This window comes from Arachis ipaensis, chromosome B5 (genome assembly GCF_059453495.1).
Source record: "Arachis ipaensis isolate K30076 ecotype BB chromosome B5, ASM5945349v1, whole genome shotgun sequence".
In the NCBI taxonomy this organism is placed as follows: Eukaryota; Viridiplantae; Streptophyta; class Magnoliopsida; order Fabales; family Fabaceae; genus Arachis; species Arachis ipaensis.
In genome coordinates, this window is record NC_142440.1 from 93409598 (window position 1) to 93433809 (window position 24212).

At 39.3% G+C, this 24212-nt stretch overlaps 1 non-coding gene across 1 annotated transcript; it reads left to right on the top strand.

Moving 5' to 3' along the window:
• The first annotated feature begins 23682 nt into the window (after positions 1-23682).
• On the top strand, positions 23683-23791 carry LOC148565008 (small nucleolar RNA R71). The gene has a single exon (XR_015884333.1). It is a non-coding gene; the product is annotated as a small nucleolar RNA R71 (small nucleolar RNA).
• The last annotated feature ends 421 nt before the right edge of the window (positions 23792-24212 follow it).

Consider the following 24212-nt stretch of genomic DNA (forward strand, 5'->3'; position numbering starts at 1 on the left):
CTCATCCACCGTTCGACACTAGCTCTCCTTCTATCCCTCTCCTTTCTTTTCTTTTGCTTGAGGACAAGCAAACCTCTAAGTTTGGTGTGTTTATCTGTGATCACTAAATTATACCCACTAAGATCATGACCCCTAAAGGAAAACAAACCACTCCAAAAGGCAAGAAAGAGAGTACTCCAAAACCACTTTGGAATCAAGGGAAGTTCTTAACCAAAGAACATTCAGACCATTACTACAAAATAATGGGTCTAAGATCAGTAATCCCAGAAGTCAAGTTCGATCTGAAGGAAGATGAATATCCGGAGATCCAAGAGCAGATTCGAAACAGGAACTGGGAAGTCCTAGCTAATCCTGAAACAAAAGTGGGAAGGAATATGGTTCAGGAGTTCTACGCTAATCTGTGGCAAACAGACAGGCAGAGAATATCTAGAACTGCCCTCTATGACTATCGGACTATGGTTAGAGGAAAGATTGTTCACATCCACCCTGACAAAATCAGGGAGATCTTTAAGCTACCTCAGCTGAAAGATGACCCAGACTCCTTCAATAGGAGAATGATGAGAACAAACAAGGGCCTGGATAAGATTCTAGAGGATATATGCATCCCTGGAGCCAGGTGGACCACCAGCAGCAAGGGTGTCCGAAATCAACTCAAGAGAGAAGATCTCAAACCAGTCGCCAGAGGATGGCTGGACTTCATTGGGCGTTCTATATTGCCCACTAGCAACCGTTCTGAAGTCACCGTTAAAAGAGCAGTGATGATCCATTGCATTATGTTGGGAAAAGAAGTGAAAGTTCATCAACTGATTCCATCTGAGTTTTACATACTTGCAAACAAGAACTCCAAAGATGCCAGGTTGGCTTATCCAAGCCTAATCTCTATGCTCTGCAAAGATGCTGGAGTGAGGATGGGAATAACGGAGTACATCTCAGTGGAGCAACCAATCACTAAAACCACAATGGAAAAACAACAAATGCAGGATGACCCCATCAAGAGGAGGGCGCAAGAATTCCTCCCGGAAGTCCCTCAATTTGAATATTGGGAACAGCTTGAAGCATCTGTCACCAAGATAAAGGAAGAACAGCAAAATAAAGGATGAACAGCAAAATAAAGGAAGAAGAACAGCAAAATCAAAACAGTATGCTCTGTAAACTGCTCAGGGAACAAGAAGAGCAAGGGCGTGACTTAAAGGAACTGAAGCGTCAGAAGTTATCTCTTGAAGGACCAAGCACTCCACAGACTAGAGGAACATCCACATCCCAAACTCAAGGTTGTTGAGCTCTAATCTTAACCTTAACTCTGTGATGATTGTTCTTATTTGAGTTTTACCTTAGTAGTTATAGTAGTAATTAGTAGTTATTTTATCTCCAATTAAGCTATAATTTATTTTTTCTCATCATCATTAAACATGAATAAAATAGAAGATTTTCTTTAGGATAAGGAGGCAATATTTTTCGAGTTTTTAATACAAGAAATTCTAATTAATTACATGTGGTGGCAATGCTTTCTGCCTTCTGAATGAATGCCTGAACAGAGCATATGTCTTTGGAATTTGATGTTCTTGAATGTTAAATATGTTGGCTCTTGAAAGAATAATGAACATGAGACATGTTATTGATAATCTGAAAAATCATAAAAATGATTCTTGAAGCAAGAAAAAGCAGTGAATACAAAGCTTGCAAAAAAAAAAAGCAAGCAAAAAAAGCCAATAGCCCTTAAAACCAAAAGGCAAGGGAAATAAAAAGGATCCAAGGCTTTGAGCATCAGTGGATAGGAGGGCCTAAGGGAATCAAATCCTGGTCTAAGCGGCTAAACCAAGCTGTCCCTAACCATGTGCTTGTGGCGTGAAGGTGTCAAGTGAAAACTTGAGACTGAGCGGTTAAAGTCAAGGTCCAAAGCAAAAAGAAGAATGTACTTAAAAACTCTGGACACCTCTAATTGGGGACTTTAGCAAAGCTGAGTCACAATCTGAAAAGGTTCACCCAATTATGTGTCCGTGGCATTTATGTATCCGGTGGTAATACTGGAAAACAAAGTGCTTAGGGCCACGGCCAAGACTCATAAAGTAGCTGTGTTCAAGAATCAACATACTAAACTAGGAGAATCAATAACACTATCTAAATTCTAAGTTCCTATAGATGCCAATCATTCAGAGCTTCAATGGATAAAGTGAGATGCCAAAACTGTTCGGAAGCAAAAAGCTACTAGTCCCGCTCATTTAATTAGAATCTGAGCTTCACACAAAAACTCTGAGATATTATTGCTTCGTGACTTATCTGTATTCTATTTTATTTGTCTAGTTGCTTGGGGACAAGCAACAATTTAAGTTTGGTGTTGTGATGAGCGGATATTTTATTCGCTTTTTGGGGTTAATTTCATGTAGTTCTTAGGATGTTTTAGTTAAGTTTTTAGTGTATTTTCATTAGTTTCTAGGAAAAATTCATATTTCTGGACTTTACTACGAGTTTGTGTGTTTTTCTGTAAATTCAGGTATTTTCTGGCTGAAATTGAGGGAGCTGAGCAAAAATCTGATTCAGGCTGAAAAAGGACTGCTGATGCTGTTGGATTCTGACCTCTCTGCACTCGGAATGAATTTTCTGGAGCTACAGAAGTCCAATTGGCGCGCTTCTAATTGCGTTGGAAAGTAGACATCCAGGGCTTTCCAGCAATATATAATAGTCCATACTTTTCTCAAGGATAGACAACGTAAACTGGCGTTCAACACCAGTTCCATGTTGCAGTCTGGCGTCCAGTGCCAGAAACAGGTTACAAGTTGGAGTTCAACGCCAGAAACAGGTTACAACCTGGCGTTGAACGCCCAAAGCAGCCCAGGCACGTGAGAAGCTTTAATCTTAGCCCCAGCACACACCAAGTGGGCCCCAGAAGTGGATTTCTGTACTATCTATCATAGTTTACTCATTTTCTATAAACCTAGGTTACTAGCTTAGTATTTAAACAACTTTTAGAGATTTATTTTGTATCTCATGACATTTTAGATCTGAAATTTGTACCTTTTGGCAGCATGAGTCTCTAAACCCCATTGTTGGGGGTGAGGAGCTCTGCAGCATCTCGATGAATTAATGCAAGTACTTCTATTTTCCATTCAAACATGCATGTTCCTATCTAAGATATTCATTCGTGCTTAATTATGGAGAAAGTGATGATCCGTGACACTCATCACCTTCCTCAACCCATGAACGTGTGCATGACAACCACTTCCGTTCTATATTAGATTGAATGAGTATCTCTTAGATTCCATAATCAGAATCTTCGTGGTATAAGCTAGAATTGATGGCGTCATTCAGGAGAATCCGGAAAGTCTAAACCTTGTCTGTGGTATTCCGAGTAGGATTCTGGGATTGGATGACTGTGACGGGCTTCAAACTCGCGAGTGTTGGGCGTAGTGATAGATGCAAAAGGATAGTAAATCCTATTCCAGTATTATCGAGAACCTCTAGATGATTAGCCGTGCTGTGACAGAGCATTTGGACCATTTTCATTGAGGAGATGGGAAGTAGCCATTGACAACGGTGACACCATACATAGAGCTTGCCATGGAAGGAACTTTGCACTTTTGCATGCATGAAAGAAGAGGAATACAAGAGAAAAGCTAAAATTCAGAAGACAAAGCATCTCCAAAATCCCAACATATTCTCCATTACTGCATAATAAGTATTTATTTCATACTCTCTTATTTTTCATAATTCAATTTGATAAGTGAATTGTTTTCCTGACTAAGAGTTACAAGATAACCATAGATTGCTTCAAGCCAATAATCTCCGTGGGATTCGACCCTTACTCACATAAGGTATTACTTGGACGACTGATGTGCGGAAAACGATCCGACACAAAACTCACCGGCAAGTGCACCGGGTCGCATCAAGTAATAATAACTCACGGGAGTGAGGTCGATCCCACAGGGATTGAAGGATTGAGCAATTTTAGCTTAGTGGTTGATTTAGTCAAGCGAATCAAGATTTGGTTGAGTGATTTGTGATTTGCAGAATTTAGATTGCATGGAAAGTAAAGGGAATGGGTAAATTGCATGAAATTAAAGAGAACTGAAATTTAAAGTGCTGAATCTTAAAGAACAAGAAATTAAATGGCAGAAACTTAGAACGCAAGAAATGTAAATTGTAGAATCTTAAAGTGCAAGAAATGTAAATGGCTTGGATTGTAAAGGGAATTGGGAATTGGATTTGTAGAAATTAAACAAGGAAAAGTAAAATTCAACAAGCAGAGGAGTAGAAGATAACTTGGATTGAACCGGATCTAAAAAAACAGAATTGTAAATGAGCATGAAAAGCATTAAACAGAGGATGTAAAATTGGAATTTAGATCTCAGGACCCAAGAGACTAGATAACCAAGTCTAGATCTCAATGCCTTCCTAGATCCAACAAGAACAATTGCAAAGGAAATGTAAATAGCAAAGAAAGTAGATGAAGAAGCAATTAACCGAAACTGAAATTCAATTAAGCAGAGAATTAAACAAGATCCCAAGGTGAGATTGAAACAGATTTCCTTCAATTCTCCAACCCAAGATCCAAGACAATTGTAAGTAAAGAGTGCTGGGCAAGAACAAGGAAGAAGAGAGATCAATTCTCCTCCCAAATTCTCTTGAATTAAAACAACAATGCCAAGAAAAATGTAAAATGAGCTCTCTACTAAGTGCACTAATCAAACCGAAAAGAAAGCTCTCCTAAAAACTTAAATCCTATGCTATTTATACACTTTCTTCAAATGGTCTTCAAGCCTTCAATTGGGCCTTTGCTCTTGATGGAATTGGGTTGATAGAGGCCTTGGTTGATTGCTCTTGGAGTTTGGAGAAGAATCGAATTGAACCGGGTTTGGAATCATGAAAGCTTGAGTAAAAGTTTGAGTAAAAGTTTGAGGCAAACTTTTACTCCAACTTTTTACATCAGCCACCCTCTTTTGCTGATACCAACGTTGGGGCAAAAGTTAGGGGTCAAACTTTTGCTCCAACGTTGGCCTCCCCTTGCACACTCATGGTGCCAACGTTTGCCAAAAAGTTAGAGGCAAACGTTGGCGCAAACTTTTGCTCTCCAGGGTGTGTTGTTCATGCGCCAACGTTTGCCAAAAAGTTTGAGGCTAACGTTGGCGCAAACTTTTGCTCTCCAGGGTGTTGATTTGTGATGCCAAAAGTTTGCCAAAAAGTTTGAGGCAAACTTTTGCTCCAGCTTTTTGCCCAAAAGTTTACACAAAAGTTCGAGGCAAACTTTTGGTCCAGCTTTTTGCTCCCTGGTTCATTTTCACTTATTCCAAAAGGTAGGAGCTAAAGTTTGAGGCAAACTTTTGCTCAAACTTTTTGTCCTCTCTTCCTCCTAGCCATTCCTTCTTGCTTCAACCTTTCTCCAAGCTTTCTTCACCTATCATTAATCAACCAAACACATCAAAGCTATGCTCAAAATCATGAGATATTCATTCTTTCATAATATGTGACAATTATAGCATAAAACCTCATGAAATAGCATGAATTCATACATGGTTGATTAAATCAAAGGAAGCATGAAAATCTACCCAATTGGCTTGCTTATGGCTCAAGAAAGTGCATAATTCAATTGAAAACAAAAGAAAAAGGCTAGTGAAACTAGGCTAAGATGACTTGTCATCAACGACCCAGTGCACTTGCTGGTTAGTTGTGCGGAATTACATAGTGTGAAGTAATTTTCGTGCACCAAATACCAAGTACAGCTATCGCACGGCTAATCATCTGTCAGTTCCCGCTAGCGTCGGAATAGGACCCTTGTCCTTTTGCACACTGTCACTGTGCCCAACATTTGCAAGTTTGAAGCTCGTCACAGTCATCCCTTCCCAGATCCTACTCGGAATACCACAGACAAGGTTTAGGCTTTCCAGATCTCAGGAATGGCTGCCAATGGTTCTAGCCTCTACCACGAAGATTCTAATCTCACAGACTCAGTTCGTGTATTAGAGATCCAAGAGATACGCACTCAAGTTGTCGCCCAATGACTACGTTGAGCTCAGATAGAACGGAAGTGGTTGTCAGGCACGCGTTCATAGGTTTGAGAATAATGATGAGTGTCACGGATCATATCATTCTCCAGATTGAGGTACGAGTGAGTATCTTAGAATAAAATCAGGTGTGATTGAATAGAAAACAGTAGTAATTGCATTAATTCATGAAGAACAGCAGAGCTCCACACCTTAATCTATAGGGTGTAGAAAATCCACCGTAGAAAATACATAAGTAAAAGAGGTTTAGGCATGGCCGTGAGGCCAACCTCCAAACGTGAACAATGGTCTCCAAGTATAGTCTCAAAAGTCTGTAAAGATGATAAAAGTCTATCAAAAGATGTGAATACAATAGTAAAAAGTGCTATTTATACTAAACTAGTAACTTTGGTTTACAGAAAATGAGTAACTAAGTGCAGATAGTGCAGAAATCCACTTCCGGGGCCCACTTGGTGTGTGCTTGGGCTGAGCATTGAGCTTTACACGTGCATAGGCTGTTCTTGGAGTTAAACGCCAGCTTGGGTGTCAGTTTGGGCGTTTAACTCCAGTTTTGGTGCCAGTTCTGGCATTTTACTCCAGAAAAGGGTCTTTGGTGGGCATTTGAATGCCAATTTGGGCCATCAAATCTCGGGCAAAGTATAGACTATTATACATTGCTTGAAAGCTGATCGCCCCAAAGACTATGTTGGTATAGAATTTCTCAATAAAATCCCGTTGCAAGTATAGCTCTTCCCAACAACAATCCTCGAGTATCAAATTTAGAAGGGAATTTGGTTGTCACAAGTTCAACCCCAATAAAAGTAACCGAAGTATTCAAACCTCGGGTCGTCTCACAAGGAATGGGCAAACATGTGCTTCAACATTGGTTAGAAATCCGGGGTTGCAAATCATGAGCAAGAAATTAAACTAGGAATACCAACAAGCAAGTAATCTTGAGATGCAAGAAACTAATTCAAACAACTAGAGCAAAATGTAGATAATTCCAAACTCATAAAATAACATCCAATGTAATTCTATTCTAAACTAAACAAGTAACTATAACTAAGACAAAGCAGTAAAGATTTTTGGATTTTCAAATATGAATGATAAAAGCAACTCTTGGCTAGGCATGGGAATTGGGGTCACTATCCTTGTCTAATAACCATATCATGACAATTATGAATAACCAAACTCATTAAGTCTACTTCTATACTTGAAGTATGTTAAATAGTTTGGTCAACATCAAACCATAAGGTTCAATCTAACTACCAATTAACTTGGTAGTAGGCTAGTGTTAATGGCTATCAAATTGACCACTAAGGGTTCTCAAATCATCAAATCCATTAGACCCAATGACTCAAGTTTACCCAATTCCCTTAGCCTAGGCCAAGAGTAAAGAGAACTACTACATAATCAAAGGAAACATTTCATCAAACAAATGGTAAGCATTAATAAAAGACCTATTTAAATTGCAATTAAATTGGAACTAACAAGTACCCACTAACAATTATCAACATACAATCACTCAAACAACACAATTAATCATGGAAATCATCAATGCAACAATAACAAATCAAGATCTACAAGATTCATGGAATGAGTATAAAATGACAAACAACAAGGAAATATAAAACTAACACAAGATCTAAACAAAATTATACTAGAGAATTCAAATTAAACAATTAAAACTAGTAATTAACAATATCCAATTCAGAATTCAACAAGGAAAGATCAAATTAAAGCTAGATCTAGAGAGGAACAAGGGTTTCTCTCTCAAGAAGAACAAAGAACCAAAAACTAGCTAAAATTGTGTGTAAGTGTAAAATGATTGATCCCCCCCCCCTTTTCCCTAGCATCCTTGGGTCTTTTCCATGCAGAAACAGCTTGAATTTGGGCCTGATGAGCCTCAAAAATCGTCAGGCACGATTTCCTTTAATGAGGTCACGTGCAGCTTTCCGCGCGTGCGCGCCATGCGTGCGTGCGCGCCATGTGTGCGTGCGCGCCGATTGCTTTTGTGATCCACGCGTGCGCGTCATGTGCGCGTGCGGGTTGGTGGGATTTCTCTGATCCGCGCGGATGCGTCCATCCTTGCACACCGCTTCCAGCTATCCACATCCACGTGTGCACGTGAAGTGCGCGTGCGTGTTGGTGCTGAAGTTCCCAAAATCCAAGTCTTCATGTTCCTCCCTTTTGTGCATGCTTTCTTTCTCTCTTCTAGGCCATTCTTGTCCTATAAATCCTGAAATCACTCAGCAAATACATCACGGCATTGAATGACAATAAAAGAGGATCAAAATATAGCAATTCTAAGGCAAAATAAGCATGTTTTTCATCATGGAGCAATATTAGGAAGAGAACACAAAACCATGCATTTCTTGTGAATAAGTGTGAAAAATATTGACAAAACTCCCCAAATTCTACACAATATAAACCACAAAATTGGGGTTTATCAAAAGCCCAAGATGTCTACTTTCCAACGCAATTGAGAGTGCGCCAATTGGGCTTCTGTAACTCCAGAAAATCCACTTCGAGTGCTGGAGGGTCAAAATCTAACAGCATCTGCAGTCCTTTTTCAGCCTCTGAATTAGATTTTTGCTCAGGTCTCTCAATTTCAACCAGAAAATATCTGAAATCACAGAAAAATGCACAAACTCATAGTAAAGTCCAGAAATGTGATTTTTTCATAAAAACTAATAAAAATATAATAAAAAGTAACTAAATCATACTAAAAACTATGTAAAAACAATGCCAAAAAGGGTATAAATTATCCGCTCATCACAACACCAAACTTAAATTGTTGCTTGTCCCCAAGAAACTAAAAACAAAATAGGATAAAAAGAAGAGAAAATACAATAAATTCCAAACTTATCAATGAACTTAGTTCCAATTAGATGAGCGGGGCTAGTAGCCTTTTTGCTTCTGAACAGTTTTGGCATCTCACGTTATCCTTTGAAGTTCAGAATGATTGGCATCCATAGGAACTCAGAATTCAGATAGTGTTATTGATTCTATTAGTTTAGTATGTTGATTCTTGAACACAGCTACTTTATGAGTCTTGGCCGTGACCCTAAGCATTTTGTTTTCCAGTATTACCACCGGATACATAAATGCCACAGACATATAACTGGGTGAACCTTTTCAGATTGTGACTCAGCTTTGCTAGAGTCCCCAGTTAGAGGTGCCCAGAGCTCTTAAGCACACACTCTTTTTTTTTTTTGCTTTGGACCATGACTTTAACCGCTCAGTCTCAAGCTTTTCACTTGACACCTTCACGCCACAAGCACATGGTTAGGACAACTTGATTCAGCCGCTTAGGCCAGGATTTTATTCCTTTGGGCCCTCCTATCCATTAATGCTCAAAGCCTTGGATCCTTTTTACCCTTGCCTTTTGGCTTAAAGGGCTATTGGCTTTTTCTGCTTGCTTTTTTCTTTTTCTTTCTTTTTTTTCGCAATTTTTTGCAAGCTTTTGCTATTCACTGATTTTTCTTGCTTCAAGAATCAATTTTACGATTTTTCAAATTATCAATAATATTTCTCTTTTATCATTATTCTTTCAAGAGTCAACAATTTTAACATTCATAAACAACAATATCAAAAATATGCACTGTTCAAGCATTCATTCAGAAAACAAAAAGTATTGCCACCACCTCAAAGTAATTAAACTATTTTCAAGATAAAATTCGAAATTCATGTACTCCTTGTTCTTTTGCAAATAAAAATATTTTTTCATTTAAGAAAGGTGAAGGATTCATAGGACATTCATAGCTTTAAGACATAGACACTAAACACTAATGATCATGTAATAAAGACACAAACATAGACAAAACATAAAGCATAAATTTCGAAAAACAGAAAAATAAGAACAAGAAAATTAAAGAACGGGTCCACCTTAGTGATGGCGGCTAGTTCTTCCTCTTGAAGATCTTATGGAGTGCTTGAGCTCCTCTATGTCTCTTCCTTGCCTTTGTTGCTCCTCCCTCATGACTCTTTGGTCCTCTCTGATTTCATGGAGGATGATGGAATGCTCTTGGTGCTCCATCCTTAGTTTCCTCATGTTAGAACTCAATTCCCCTAAAGAGGTGTTGATTTGCTCCCAATAGTTTTGATGTGTGAAAAACGATCCAACATAAAACTCACCGGCGAGTGTACCGGGTCGCATCAAGTAATAATAACTCACGTGAGTGAGGTTGATCCCACAGGGATTGAAGGATTGAGCAATTTTGGTTTAGTGGTTGATTTAGTCAAGCGAACAAGAGTTGATTTGAGTGATTTGTATCCAACAGAAGCTAAATTGCTTGAAATTTAAAGGGAGAGGGATAATTGACTGTAAATTAAAGGGCAAAGAAAGTAAAGACGCTGAATCTTAAAGTGCAAGTAATATAAATTGTAGAAACTTAGATTGCAAGAAATGTAAATGACTGAAACTTAAAGTGCAAGAAATGTAAATTACTTGAATTATAAAAGGAATTGGGAATTGAGATTGCAGAAATTAAACAAAGAAAAGTAAATTGCAATGGATAGGAAAATAAAGGATGAATTAAACTGAAGTAAATCTCAAACCGAAAAAGTAATTTGGCTTGAAGAAGCCTCAACAGATGAACAGAAAGGAAATTCCAGATCTCAGGGGTGAAGAGACTAGAAAACTAAATCCAGATCTCACTACCTTCCTTGATCCAATTCAGAAATCAATTGCAAGTGAATTTAAAATCAAACAGTAGAAGAAATAAATTAAAATCTCAATTTCTCCAATGATGCAGTGAAATAAAAACAGAGAGAGATCTCAAGGTAAGATTGAGACAGAATTTTCTCAATTCTCAACACCCAAGACTCAAGTAAAGCTTTGCAGAAAATGAAAATAGGAAACCCAGAGAGGAAGAGAATTCAATTCTCCTCCAAGATCCAAAATCAAAGTTACAGAAAGAAAAAATTCTAAAAGAGGTACAAATGTTCAAAGTAAAAGTTGCCGTCCTATTCTAAATCAAACTAACTTCTATTTATACACTTCCTTCTTTTGATCATTAAGCCTTGAATTTGGGCCTTGGCCTTGATGGAATTGGATTGAAGATAGCCTTAGTTGATTGCTCTTGGACTTGGAAAGAAATCCGTTTGCAATTTGGACTTTGGAGCTTTTAAGTTTGAGTCAAAGTTTGAGGCAAACTTTAACTCAAACGTTGGAGTGTTAGCCTTATGCATAACAGTGCTCTTTCTGTCACTCACGTTTGAGGTCAAATGTGAGCTCAAACGTGCTCCCTCCAAGGCCATGTTGCAGCCAACGTTTGACCTCAAGTTTGAGGCAAACGTTGGTCAAACTTTAAGTCCCCCTGGTATAGTAATTGTGCCAACGTTTGACCTCAAGTTTGAGGCAAACGTTGGTGCAAACGTTAAGCCTCCCCTGGTGTCTTTGTGAGCCAACGTTTGACCTCAAGTTTGAGGCAAACGTTGGCGCAAACGTTGCTTCCCCCAGGGTTAGTTTTTGAGCCAACGTTTGATCTCAAGTTTGAGGAAAACATTGGCGCAAACTTTGGCTTCTCCAGGGCTTGTTGTTGCACCAATGTTTGACCTCAAGTTTGAGGCAAACGTTGGCGCAAACTTTGGCTTCTCTAGAGTATAATTTTGAACCAACGTTTGACTTCAAGTTTGAGGCAAACGTTGGTGCAAACATTGGCTTCTCCAGGGCTTGTTCTTAAGCCAACGTTTGACCTCAAGTTTGAGGCAAACGTTGGCACAAACTTGAGCTCTTCCCAGGGTGGTTTTGCTGCCTTCATTTCCATTGCTGCCATCCCCTTTCTTCAACCTTCCTCCAAGCCTTTTGGTCACCTGTCATCAATCAACAAATGCATCAAAGCTATGCTAAAATCATGAGACTTCTTATCATCCTTGACATATAAGCAATTATAGCACAAAATCTCATGAAAATGCGTCAATTTACTCATGGTTGATTGAATCCAAATACACATGAATTCCTACCCAAATGGCTTACTTGTAACTTAAGAAAGTGTATAAAACCTATTAAAACAAAGGAAAAAGACTAGTAAAACTAGGCTAAGATGCCTTGGCATCACAACACCAAACTTAAATCTTTCTTGTCCCCAAGCAAGCATCAAACATAAGAGAGAATGACATGAAGCAGAGAAGTGTGCATATCCTTATTAAGCATATAGTTGAATTTAGTCCATGGGGTTTATATACAGACAATGGTGGTTCATTTATTGCTTGCTGTTACATAAGAGATGTTTCCTCAAAGGTTTACTAAGTTTGCTGCTACAAGGCTTTACTTTGGCTTGTTCCCTTGCTAACTTTTCCCTCTTTGTTTTTCTCAGAGAGCTTATTATTCTTTGAAGGCTTGGTGGCAAATGTTACAGCATCCTTTGGCTTAATTTTTTCTCAACATTCCTTCACCACAGACACATGGCTAACCCTTTTCTTCCTAGGATCATTGATGCCCAGCATCTCTTTGGATAACTAAGTGTTTTGTAGCTAGGTTGCTTTTTATTGTGGACTTTCAGTTGGCAATCCCAAATCAGTTGATCTAAGTGGCCAAGTTTTGAAATACTCCTCAGAACTTACTTGTCCAAGGATATCCTAATACAAAAACACCACAGGCATGTGTCCTAGGGTCCAAGCTATTAGTGCCTAGCCTTATTGTTTATTTTCTTTGCCACTTTTGGCTTTTTCTCTTCCTTTTTCTTTCTGTTATTTCATTCTCAAGGGATCTTAAATGGTACAAGCCTTCATAACAACAAACCAGTTCACACTTCAAAGAACATATCATTATGCAGCACTTATTTTATGAACCATACATTAAATCAACAAATACCACCACTAACTTTCATTCTTACTTATGCAACATTGGATATTTACTTCCTAGTTCAAGCATTTCTCTTTTATTAAATTAAAAAGGCACAGGGGACAAAGCATACATTTAGTTAGGTGAAAGTGAATAAATACAAGAACACACTTAGGCTAACCTATTTATTGCAAAGTTAAACAGACAGGATGTAAAAACTATTAAAATAAAATGACTATCAACTAAACAAGCATGCTCTTTCTTTATTTGATGTGATAAGCAAAGAGCAATTCCACCTTTCAATTGTCTTTCTTTTTTCTTCTCACTTGCTTGTTTGCTGGTTTCTCCCTTGCCCTTGCCTGTTAGCTTTTGCCAGAATCCAACTTTCTTCATTGTTTCTTTCACTCTATCTTCAAGGAATAATGCTTTTTCTACTTCTCTTTCATTCCTCCCCTTGAAGTATTCATCATAAATAGGAAATGATGGTTCCATATTGTGTAGATGATCCGCAATGTAGCTCAACTTTATTTGGCCATTTATGTTATAGTCAGCTTGAACTCCATACCTTGCATCCTGAAGGGTTGTGAATTCTTTGAAAGCTCTCATATTCTCAGCTTGCAGTTGGGTCAACTAGTCAAATGATTCATGAAATTGGAAAGCTTGTTCCTGTTGCATCACTAAGGATCTTGACTCATAATCCCTTTGTTGACTTATCATCCTCAACTGAAGCTCCTCTTGTCTTTGTTGAGACCTTGTGTACTGTGAATAGAATTCTTTCTGCTTCTCTTGAATCCCCATGTATTGTTGTGACAACCTCTCAATTGCCTCTTGCATCTGAACCATGTCCATATTGTTCTGTGGTTGGTATTGTTGCTGTTCCTCTTGTTCTCCTTGTGGTTCTTCTTGTGGTTCTTCTCTTCTTCTCCCTCTTTGTGGCCTTCGACCCTGTTGTACCTCTATGACAATCATCATTCTCTCGAAGGTTACAGGTAGGCCTGGATTCAACCATGTTGGGTTTGCATCCTCCATTGGCACTTTGGCTTTCCTGCATAGCCGCATAATGGTACTCGGGTAGTGTAGCCAAGCTTTAGCTGAACTCTTCTCTGCAATCCTTTGAATATCACTTGCAATGAGTTCGTGAACCTTCACTTCTCCTCCCATTATTATACAATATAACATGATAGCTCTTTTTTTTGTGACCTCCGAAGTGTTCACTGTGCCTAAGATTGATCTCTTTATTAGCTCATACCACCCTTTTGCTTCAGGGGTGAGATCTCCTCTTCTCAAGTATTTGTACTTGTTGTCAGCATCTCCTATCCACCCCATGTTCACCACACATATTTCACTAACAATTTCATCATAATCAGGGTCTTCATTTATTCTTTGATGGTACCCTGGCTCATCAAAATGGACTGTTTTTAGTCCTAAGACTTTCATGATAGCCTTTGAACTAAAATCCACTTTCATTCTCCGTACATAACTCTTATAAGTTGGGGCTTCATTCATGTCAAGCCTTGGGTTATTAGCATAAAATTCCCTTATGATGTTTGCATTGATCCTAGTGATTGGTGAGGTGAGCTCTTCCCATCTCCTCTTTTTAATCTTGGCTTTCATTTCCTGGCATCCTTCATCCGGTAATAAAATTGGGACTTCCGGATATATATGTTTACCATTCATCCATTCCAGTTGCAATTGATGGTACCATGATTTGAACTTCCATCGATTATATTCGGGTTCACTTTCTTCAACCATGGGTTCCTTTCCTCGTCTTCGTTTGTCTCTTGAAGAAGAAGCCATGCTCCCTTGATTGGTTGATATTGTTGAGGTTACGGGTGGTTGGAGAAGGTTGGATTTTTTATGTGCTTTTCGAGGAAAAGTGTTTTGAGGCTACGGTGGTATGGTAAATAATGATGAACCAAGGTGTTAGGGCTTTGGTAATAAATAACGCAAATTTTGAATGGTTGGACTCCAAGATGTGTGAAGCTTCTTCGTTCATGTGCATGGTTTAAAGGAGGCTTTTTATAGTCACTTTAATGAGGGATGGATGGTTAGGATTCATTTGGACAATTTACAAATCAAGAGAGTGCATGCAAAGTTGAATAAGGACAAGATTTTGCCTCTCCATGAAGTGCATCTCTTCAGTCATCAAAGCATTTCTCCAGGGTTGTACAGATTCTCCCTTCAAGCCATGTGATCCATTTTTGTCCTTATGCTAGCTTGCCTTTCCTTGTCTTGTACCCTCCATTGAATAGTTCTCTGACTACCTAATAATCACAACAAAACAAGCATTATCAAATTTGCAACAAGAGAACCTTTCATTTCTAAAACTATAGATTGACCATCATTCCTTATGCTTATTTAACTGTGACTTCTTTGTGTATAATTTTGGAGGACACCAAACATAGTGTTTGGTCATGTAGTCCAACATGTTACTTCCCCTAACTATTACCTTTGAAATTTCAGTGTCACTTTTGGTTAAACTTTCATAAGAAATGCTTTATTTTATTTCAAAAATTTTTTTACAAAAAAATATTTTTTTTAACAACTGTAAGCATCGTTGTACTTTCATGAGTTTCAAAACTCGAAGAGACTCTTGACTTTCATGACTTGTTCTTGTAATATGTATAACACTCAGCTTGAATGTTTGGTTACATATTCCAAGGAACATATATTTTGGTGTGCCTATGGGCACACCAAACTTAGAATTCGATCATATGCCCTCCAATGTCATGAATAGTTGTCAATTTTTCTCTAAAAGGAATTAAATTCATGCTAGTGCAACAATTATTGTTCATATTGAAATATTAGAGACAAGAAAACTAAATCATGGGTTGCCTCCAATGGAGTGCTCGTTTATTGTCACTAACTTGACATTGGCCCCCATTAGGGTGGTTGACGACTACAGTATCTCAGCTTGTCCCCCCTCACTGTGAGCTTCCTTTTTGTTCCTTGATGCTCAATTTCAGCATGCTCAAGTGAGAGTATTTTGCAAACTGTGTAGTAGTCTTTGGCTTGTTGGCTTGTTCCTAACTGTTGATAGATCAACTGTACTTCATCACCCTTGGAGAACCCCTCAGTTGGGATTTTCTTGTTCTTCCACCCCTTCTGAGTCTTTTTTTTTGCTTTTCTTTCTCCTTTCTGTTGATCTTTCTTTTTTGACAGAGGACCTTGTTTTGGGATTTTCCTTCTTAGTGGTCAACAATTCAATTTTTTCTTGAGTTCCTTCATCATTCAACATTATCTCATTCTCTTTTCTTCTTGCTGTGTTGTCTGTTTCTTACTTTAGAGGGTGATTACTGGTTGTCTTGTTGCTTCCTTCCTTCCATTGCAAGTCTTCCTTGTTAGTTTCCATGCAATTCTTCTTTTTATCAATGAGCTGTGTTTCTAGAAATACATTCAGAGTGATGTTTTCATCATGCATTTTGAGGGTCAGCTCTCCTTGCTCCACATCTATAATGGCCCTAGCTGTGGCCAAAAATGGTCTTCCAAGTATGATGGAATCACCTTCATCCTCATCTGAGTCTAAGACCACAAAGTCTGCAGGGAATATGAATTTGTCTACCTTAACTAGAAGGTTTTTAATCACACCCCTGGGGCATATCACTGACTTATCCACCAGTTCCAGAGACATTTGTATTGGCTTCACTTCCTCTATACAAAGCTTTTTCACCAAAGAAGAGGGCATTAGGTTGATACTTGCCCCTAAATCACACATTGCCTTGTTGATGATCAATCTTCCAATGGTACAAGGCAGAAAGAAACTTCCAGGGTCTTCAAGTTTGGGTGGAAGTCCTTTTTGAATTAATACCCTGCATTCTTCAGTGAGCATTATAGTTTCGTTCTCATGCCAACTCCTCTTCTTGTTAATAAGCTCTTTCAGAAATTTGGCATATAGAGGCATCTGCTCTAATGCTTCAGCCAAGGGAATGTTTTATCTCCAACTTCTTGAAAGTCTCAAGGAACTTATGAAAGTGTTGATCCTTTGCTTCTTTGTTGAACCTTTGGGGATATGGCAGTGGAGGTGTAAAGCTTTTCTCTGCTTGCTGCTGTCCTTGGGTTTGTTCCTCCTTTTCTCCCCTTGAATTATGTGGCTGGTTGTCCTTCTCTTTGAGCTTCTCTGGGACATTTTTGCTTATTTTCATGTCCTTGTTGCTAGCTTCCTCTTTTTCTGTTGGTTCTTTGTCGCTTTCCTTAGGCTTCTTGGTTGCTTCTTTGTTGTCCACCAATGTCTTTCCACTCCTCAGCTATATAGCTTTGCACTCCTCTTTTGGATTAGGAATGGTGTCACTTGGTAATGAGCTTGATGGTCTCTCAATAGTAATTTGCTTAGAAAGCTGTCCAATCTGCCTCTCCATATTCTTCATGGAAGCTTCCTGGTTCTTTGTTGTCATCTCTTGGTGCTTCATCATTTTCTCCATTAAGAGCTCCAAATTGGTGATCCTCTGAGAGTCTTGTGAGATTGGTTGGTTGTGGGGTATTGAGGGTTGATGGTAAGTATTTTGGTTGGTGGTTTGATTATTGGATGGATGATGGTTAGAGTTGGGGTAAGTGTTTTGGGGTTTTTTGTATGTATTTTGGTTGTTATTCTGCTGGTTGTTGTGGTTTGTGTTTTTCCAACTGTTTTGGTTTGAATTCTTTTGCCATGGCTGTTGAGTCTGAGTGTGATTGTCTCCCCATTTGAGGTTGGGGTGGTTCTTCCAGGATGGGTTATAAGTGTCACCATAAACCTCATTGTGTCCAGAGCCTTGATTATGCATGTAATTCACTTGTTCTTGCTGTTGATCTTCACAAGCTTCTTCACCTTGCCCCATGTGGTTGATGGCTGACTTAGAGGCTATCAATCCTCTTGGCCATTTGCTCAAATTGTTACTGAATTTGCTGCTGTATCATTTTGTTTTGAGCTAGGATTGAGTCCACTCCTTCCAACTCCATCACTCCTTTCCTTTGTGATGGTTGGCATTGCCTTTGGTGAGCAAAGAAATATTAGTTGTTAGCTACCATATCAATGAGATTTTGGGCCTCCTCTGCAGCTTTCATGAGTTGCAAAGAGCCTCCAGCTGAATGATCTAGAGCCTCCTGAGATTTCAATGTCAAGCCTTCACAAAAATTTCTGCAATATGTCCCATTCATTGAACATTTCAGGCTGGCACTTCCTGATTAGAGCCTTGTATCTCTCCCATGCCTCATAGATGGGTTCAGTATCCATCTGTGTGAATGTTTGTACTTCAGTCTTCAATCTAATAATCCTCTGAGATGGGTAAAATTTGGCAAGGAACTTGCTCACTAGATCTTCCCAATTGTTGATGCTATCTCTCGAGAATGATTCTAACCATTGAGTAGCTTTGTCTCTGAGGGAAAATGGAAATAACATCAGCTTGTAAATGTCAGGATGTACACCATTGGTTTTGACAGTATCACAAATACTCAGAAAGGTGGATAAGTGTTGGTTTGGGTCTTCAAGTGGTCCTCCTCCATAGGAGCAATTGTTTTGCACCAAGGTGATGAGCTGTGGCTTCAGTTCAAAGTTATTTGCATTAACATTTGGGGTAAGAATGCTACTCCCACAATGTCTAGGATTTGCAAATGTGTAGAAAGCCAAAACTCTTCTCTATGGTGGATTGTTGTTGTTGTTGGCTACTCCTGCTGGTGGATTTGTTGGGTTTGTTGAGTGTTCCTCTATATCTTGGAATTCTTCTTCTGAATCTTCTTCTCCAACAATGCCTTTCCCTCTTTCTGCTCTTCTTAATCTCCTGAGGGTTCTTTCATCTTGTTCACAAAAAGTGTGTATAGCTCCCCTTGTTCCTGACATACAAATAAAACAAAGAAAATCACACAAAACCAGAAAAACAGTAACACTTCAATCCATTGCTAGAGTGAAGTTTTGGTTAGTTTAGGCAAAAATTCAAACAGTTAATGTGTTAGTCAAAAATAAAGAAAAAGAAAAGAAAAAGTGCTTGATCTAGATCTCCACTTCACTTAATCATTATCAATCTAATTAATCCCCGACAACGGCGCCAAAAACTTGATGTGTGGAAAATGATCCAACACAAAACTCACCGGTGAGTGTATCAGGTCGCATCAAGTAATAATAACTCACGTGAGTGAGGTCGATCCCACAGGGATTGAAGGATTGAGCAATTTTGGTTTAGTGGTTGATTTAGTCAAGCGAACAAGGGTTGATTTGAGTGATTTGTATCCAACAGAAGCTAAATTGCTTGAAATTTAAAGGGAGAGGGATAATTGACTGTAAATTAAAGGGCAAAGAAATTAAAGAAGCTGAATCTTAAAGTGCAAGTAATATAAATTGCAGAAACTTAGATTGCAAGAAATGTAAATGATTGAAACTTAAAGTACAAGAAATGTAAATTGCTTGAATTATAAAAGGAATTGGGAATTGGGATTGCAGAAATTAAACAAAGAAAAGTAAATTGCAATGGACAGGAAAATAAAGGATGAATTAAACTGAAGTAAATCTCAAACAGAAAAAGTAATTTGGCTTGAAGAAGCCTCAACAGATAAACAGAAAGGAAATTCCAGATCTCAGGGGTCAAGAGACTAGAAAACTAAATCTAGATCTCACTACCTTCCTTGATCCAATTCAGAAATCAATTGCAAGTAAATTTAAAATCAAACAGTAGAAGAAATAAATCCAAATCTCAATTTCTCCAATGATGCAGTGAAATGAAAACAGAGAGAGATCTCAAGGTGAGATTCAGACAGAATTTCCTCAATTCTCAACACCCAAGACTCAAGTAAAGCTTTGCAGAAAATGAAAACAGGAAAGCCAGAGAGGAAGAGAATTCAATTCTCCTCCAAGATCCAAAATCAAAGTTACAGAAAGTAAAAATTCTAAAAGAGTTACAAATGTTCAAAGTAAAAGTTGCCGTCCTATTCTAAATCAAACTAACTTCTATTTATACACTTCCTTCTTTTGATCATTAAGACTTGAATTTGGGCCTTGGCCTTGATGGAATTGGATTGAAGATAGCCTTAGTTGATTGCTCTTGGACTTGAAAAGAAATCAGTTTGCAATTTGGACTTTGGAGCCTTTAAGTTTGAGTCAAAGTTTGAGGCAAACTTTAAATCAAACGTTGGAGTGTTAGCCTTATGTAGAACAGTGCTCTTTCTGTCACTCACGTTTGAGTTCACGTTTGAGGTCAAACGTGAGCTCAAATGTGCTCCCTCCAAGGCCATGTTGCAGCCAACGTTTGACCTCAAGTTTGAGGCAAACGTTGGCGCAAACTTTAGGTCCCCCTGGTATAGTAATTGTGCCAACGTTTGACCTCAAGTTTGAGGCAAACGTTGGCACAAACGTTAAGCCTCCCCTGATGTCTTTGTGAGCCAACATTGCTTCCCCCAGGGTTAGTTTTTGAGCCAATGTTTGACCTCAAGTTTGAGGCAAACGTTGGCGCAAACTTTGGGTTCTCCAGGACTTATTGTTGCACCAACGTTTGACCTCAAGTTTGAGGCAATCGTTGGCACAAACTTTGGCTTCTCCAGGGTATAATTTTGAACCAACGTTTGACCTCAAGTTTGAGGCAAACGTTGGTGCAAACGTTGGCTTCTCCAGGGCTTGTTGTCGAGGAAAGTCCATCCCTTAAGGCATCTCAGGGATTTCTTGATGAGGAATTTCTTCATGCTCTTGTTGAGGTCCATGAGTGGGCTCTCTTGTTTGCTCCATCCTCTTCTTAGTGATGGGCTTGTCCTCATCAATGAGGATGTCTTCCTCTATGACAATTCCAGCTAAATTGCATAGGTTACAGATGAGATGAGGGAAGGCTAACCTTGCCAAAGTAGAGGGCTTGTCCGCCACCTTGTAGAGTTCTAGAGGTATGATTTTATGAACTTCTACTTCCTCTCCATTCATGATACTATGGATCATGATAGCCCGGTCTATTGTAACTTCAGACCGGTTACTAGTAGGAATGATAGAGTGTTGGATAAACTCCAACCATCCCCTAGCCACGGGTTTAAGGTCAAGCCTTCTTAGTTGAACCGGCTTGCCTCTAGAGTCTCTCTTCCATTGAGCTCCTTCCACACAGATGTCTATGAGGACTTGGTCCAACCTTTGATCAAAGTTGACCCTTCTAGTGAAAGGGTGAGGATCTACCCTACCTCACACTTTGATTATGGTTCTTAGTGATCCATGCATTGGCATAGAACTCTTGAACCATTAAGATTCTGACTTGTTGGATTGGGTTGGTGAGAGCTTCCCACCCTCTTCTTCGAATCTCACGTCGGATCTCCGGATATTCACTCTTTTTGAGATGAATCTCTCCATCTCCCATGACTCGGAGGTGGAAGCAATTGTCTTCCCTTTCCTCTTTCTAGAGGTTTCTCCGGTCTTAGGTACCATTAATGGTTATGGAAAAATAAAAAGCAGAGCTTTTTCCCACACCAAACTTAAAAGGTTTTGCTCGTCCTCGAGTAAAAGAAGAAAGAAAGGAGTAGAAGAAGAAGAAATGGAGGAGATAGAGGGGAGAAGTGGATTCGGCCAGGGGGGTAAGTCTGTATGAGGTGTGAAATGGAAGGTTGTAAGAAGGGGTATTGATAGGGTAAGAGAGAGAGGGAATTCGGTTATGAACGGGTGGGTTTGGGAGGGAAATGGTTTGAATTTGAATGGTGAGGTAGGTGGAGTTTTATGATGGATGGATGTGAGTGGTGAAGAAGTTGTGGGCAAGAGGGTAGGATTTGATAAGTGAGTGGTGTTTGGGGAAGAGGTATTAATGTGATTGGTCAAGGGTATTTGGGAAAGAGTGTTATGGAAAGGTGTGAAGAGGAGAGAAGAAGAGGTAGGGTAGATGGGATCCTGTGGGGTCCACAGATCCTGAGGTGTTAAGGAATTCTACTCCCTGCACCATTCTGGCGTTTAAACGCCCTCTATGTGCCAATTCTGGCGTTTAACGCCAGCTCTGCTACCTTTCCTGGCGTTAAACACTAGTCTGCTGCCCCTTTCTGGCGTTTAACGCCAGCCTGATGCCAGACACCCTTTTTTGCCGTTAAACGCCAGCCTGCCTGCCATTTCTGGCGTTTAACACCCAGAATGCTGCCAGACTGGGCGTTAAACGCCCATTCTGCTATCCTTACCTGTCCTTCAGGGTGTGCTGTTTTTTATGCTATTTTTTATTTTGCTTTAATTCTACAGCTGTTTTTTATGACTTCACATGATCATCAACCTAAAGAAAACATAAAATGACAATGGAATATAAATAAATATAATAACATTGGGTTGCCTCCCAATAAGTGCTTCTTTAATACCAATAGCTTAACAGTGAGCTCTTAGAGAGCTTCACAGAGACTCAGAGCTTAATGGTGGCCTCCCAACACCAAACTTAGAAGTTAAGTGTGGGGGCTCTGTTTGACTCTTTATTGAGAGAAGCTTTTCATGCTTCTTCTCTATGGTTACAAAAGAAGATCCTTGAGCCTTAAACGCAAGGTAGTCCTCATTCAATTGAAGGACTAACTCTCCTCTGTCCACATCAATCACAGCTCTTGCTGTGGCTTGGAAGGGTCTTCTAAGGATGATGGATTTATTTTCATCCTTCCCAGTGTCTAGGATTATGAAATTAGCAGGAATGTAAACGCCTTCAACCTTCACTAAGACATCCTCTACAACTCTATAAGCCTGTTTCCTTGATTTGACTACCAATTCTAGCGAGAATTTAGCAGCTTGTACCTCAAAGATCCCTAGTTTCTTCAGTACAGAGAGTGGCATGAGGTTTATTCCTGACCTCAGGTCACACAGAGCCTTCTCAAAGGTTATGGTGCCTATGATACAGGGTATTAAGAACTTTCCGGGATCCGGTTTCTTTTGAGGTAATTTCTGTTGAACCAAGGCATTTAGTTCATTGATGAGCAATGGAGGTTCATCCTCCCAGGTCTCATTACCAAATAACTTGGCATTCAGCTTCATGATTGCTCCTAGATACTGAGCAACTTACTCTTCAACAATATCTTCATCTTCTTCAGAGGAAGAATACTCATCAGAGCCCATGAATGGCAACAGTAAGTTCAGTGGAATCTCTATGGTATCTGTATGAGCCTCAGATTCCTTTGGTTCCTCAATAGGGAACTCCTTAGTGGTCAGTGGACGTCCATTGAGGTCTTCCTCACTGAAAATCACTACCTCTTCCTCTTCTATAGTTTTGGCCATGTTGGGTATATTGATGGCCTTACACTCTCTCTTTGGATTCTCTTCTGTATTGCTTGGGAGAGTACTAGGAGAGATTTCAGTAACTCTTTTACTCAGCTAACCCACTTGTGCCTCCAAATTTCTGATGGAAGACCTTGTTTCAGTCATGAAACTGAGAGTGGTCTTAGATAGATCAGAGACTATGGTTGCTAAGTCAGGGAGGCTCCGCTTAGAATTCACTATCTGTTGCTGAGAAGATGATGGAAAAGGCTTGCTATTGCCAAACCTATTTCTCCCATCATTATTATTATTGAAGCCTTGATTAGGCTTCTGTTGATCCTTCCATGAGAAATTAGGATGATTCCTCCATGAAGGATTCTAAGTGTTTCCATAGGATTCTCCCATGTAATTCACTTCTTCCATTGCAGGATTCTCAGGGTCATAAGCTTCTCCTTCAGAGGAGGCTTCTTTAGTATTACCGGATGCAGCTTGCATTCCAGTCAGATTCTGAGAAATCATATTGACTTGCTGAGTTAATATTTTATTCTGAGCCAATATTGCATTCAGAGTATCAAACTCAAGAACTCATTTCTTCTGAGTCATCCCATTATTCATAGGATTTCTTTCAGAAGTGTACATGAACTGGTTATTTGCAACCATCTCAATGATTTCCTGGGCTTCTGTAGGCGTCTTCTTTAGATGAAGAGATCCACCAGCAGAGTGATCCAATGACATCTTGGACAATTTAGACAGACCATCATAGAATATACATAAGATGCTCCATTCTGAAAGCATGTTAGAAGGACACCTTCTGATCAATTGCTTGTATCTTTCCCAAGCTACATAGAAGGATTCACCCTCCTTCTGTCTGAAGGTTTAGACTTCCACTCTGAGCTTGCTCAACTTTTGAGGTGGAAAGAATTTGGCCAAGAAAGCATTGACCAACTTTTCCCAAGAGTTCAGGATTTCTTTAGGTTGTGAGTCCAACCATATCCTAGCTCTGTCTCTTACAGCAAAGGGGAAAAGCATAAGTCTGTAAACCTCAAGATTAACCCCATTGGTCTTAACAGTGTCACAGATTTGGAAGAATTCAGCTAAGAACTGATGAGGATCTTCCAATGGAAGTCCATGAAACTTGCAATTCTGCTTCATTAGAGAAACTAATTGAGGCTTAAGCTCAAAGTTGGTTGCTCCAATTGCAGGAATTGAGATACTGCTTCCATAGAAGTCAGAAGTTGGTGCAGTAAAGTCACCAAACACCTTCCTTGCATCTCCACCATTGTTATTATTTTTGGCTGCCATCTCTACTTCTTTTTCA